Below are 2,389 nucleotides of genomic sequence, written 5' to 3'. Positions count from 1 at the left end.
GCTGCTGTACAGGCTTTCTCAATAGCCCATACAGCAGCCGAAGCACTCAGCCGAGCCAAATGTATATGCTTCGGCTCGGCTGAGCTGAAGACACAGCCGAAGCGGGAAAATGTTAAGTCTGGTAGGAATTTTAGGTAACCTTTAGGTCTGGTAGGAATGTTAGGAGGAACCTCCGAGTTAAAAATTAAAAAAATGTGTGGTGTTCCCCACAAAAGTCATACCAGGCATTTTAGGTCTGGTAGGAATTTTAAGGGGGAACTCCACCACCCAAAAATGGGAAAAAAGTGGGATCCCCCTTAGATTCCCAACCAGACCCTTAATCCGAGCACTGGAACTGGATGAGTGTGTGCCCGCCCTCCCTGCACCATACCAGGCCACATGCCCTCTGCATTGGGAGGGTGCTTCTCCAGGGGGGCCCCTGGAAAAGCACTTTGTCCCCATGCCGATGGGGACAAGGGCCTCTTCTCCAAAACACTGGCCCGGTGGTTGTGGGGGTCTGTTGGCAGGGGGGCTTATTTGCATCAGGGTACCCCTATCAATAATGGGGACACACAGATACTGCCCCCCATTGCGAATGAGTAAGGGGTACTTGTACCCCTACCCGTTCACTAAAGGGTTAAAGAAAAACGTAACTAAACACATCAGACGTCTGTAAAAAATACTTTAAGTGAACAAAAAACACATACCCAGTTTTTGACAATTCCTTTATTGAGAAAAACAATTCCCCCACCTAAAAAAAGGATCCAACATCATAATCAAGAGTCAATCATGATGACCGACAGGCACAGACTCATCAAAATAAAAATAAATAAGCCGACTGCTGGACCCGACCGCTCCCAACAGGCTCACAATGCTAAATGAGTGATTTGACAGTTGCCAGCAAAATGTAAACAGATTGCGTCACTGCTGACTCTGCCTATCTGTTGACATTTGGCCGCCACCTGTCAAATCGCTCTTTAAATTTAAAACAGATGGGCGGGGCCAGCCATTACATCAAGGCTGGTTCCGACCAGTTGTTTTGATGCCATGACAGCCCAATGTTATCAAATTACATTCAAAAAGTGTGCTAAACAAGGGGCCCAAGCTGTTTTGTTTTCTATTTTACATGTCATTTTTTTGATTCTGTTCGCTACCGCTGTGAGAATAGGGGTGCACAGCAGAGACTGAACTGCAGAACGCTTGCCTCAGCCAATCCAGATGTTGGATCAGTTAAGACAAACGTGTTCTTCACTTCATTTCACCAGAACGCGCTGAGGCTGTTCGACTGAACTGAAGGGAGCCAAAGCCAGCCGATGTATAGCTTAAAACAGCCGTACATGGCTGGAGTGAATAGTTAATTATTGCTAACTTGTATAGGATTCTCTTTCTTCAGTGCATTTGTTGCAGTGCAGATCAGTAGTGCTGGCTGTAGAAGGTAAAATGCTACAGATCAGCCTAAAAATTGACTGAAGTATTTCCTAGTAGATGGTATGCAGGTCCCAGGGGTTTCTGAAATATCCATGCAGGGAGACTATACAAGGAAAGAGATTGCACTAAAATGCTTATATTAGGAGTAGGAGGTCCAATTGTTTTTTTTTTGAAATGAGAAAAGACAGTCCAGGAACGCATGTGAAGGCCTTTGATGCAGCTAAACATTACAAAGAAAAGATTGTATAAAAAGGTTGTGTTTCTGTTTGAGAGTGGAAAGTGAGATGGACTAAAAAAGCATAAATCATATCATTTTAGAGCAAAAGTGATGAGGTAAAAGAGCTAGCTTGGGAATGAAAGAAAAGCACAGTGGAAACAACAGTGATATGGAATCCAAAAGGTTATTGCTTTGAGTAAGCATAACCCCACAGAATGATAGTAGAGACAGTGAGCCAATATTAGGAGTAGGACTATGGGTATTCTACAAATCCCTGTCTGAAAACATTGTTGTTGCTGTAAATGCAAAGAAATCTGAATGGCTGGCTGCAGACTGAAATGCAAAAGCAAATTTTAATAACATTAAATATAGGAAATTGGCTAGTACAGTGATTATACAGGTGAAACTCGAATAATTAGAATATTGTGCAAAGTTCATGTATTTCACTAATGCAACTTAAAAGGTGAAACTAATATATGAGATAGACTCATTACATGCAAAGCAAGATAATTCAAGCCGTGATTTGTCATAATTGTGATGATTATGGCTTACAGCTCATGAAAACCCCAAGAACCCCAAATCCACAACCTCAAAAAAGTAGATTATTACATGCAATCAATAAAACAAGGATTGTACATAGAACAATATCGGACCTCTGAAAAGTGCAAGCATGCATATGTACTCAGTACTTGGTTTGGGCCCCTTTTGCAGCACTTACTGCAATTACTTTTGCACGATATTCTAATTATTCGAGTTTCACCTGTA

General features: G+C 42.2%; 1 protein-coding gene across 1 annotated transcript in view; it reads left to right on the top strand.

Moving 5' to 3' along the window:
* Positions 1–2,389, top strand: part of POU6F2 (POU class 6 homeobox 2) — a gene marked incomplete at its 3' end in the record, with an annotated part of 305,002 nt that overhangs the window by 215,218 nt on the left and 87,395 nt on the right. The window lies entirely within an intron of this gene.

The sequence above is a fragment of the Nanorana parkeri genome, unplaced genomic scaffold (genome assembly GCF_000935625.1).
Source record: "Nanorana parkeri isolate BGI_ZX_2015 unplaced genomic scaffold, ASM93562v1 scaffold357, whole genome shotgun sequence".
Taxonomy (NCBI): Eukaryota; Metazoa; Chordata; class Amphibia; order Anura; family Dicroglossidae; genus Nanorana; species Nanorana parkeri.
Note: the sequence above shows the minus strand (reverse complement) of the source record. Positions and strands in the feature narration are given on the sequence as shown.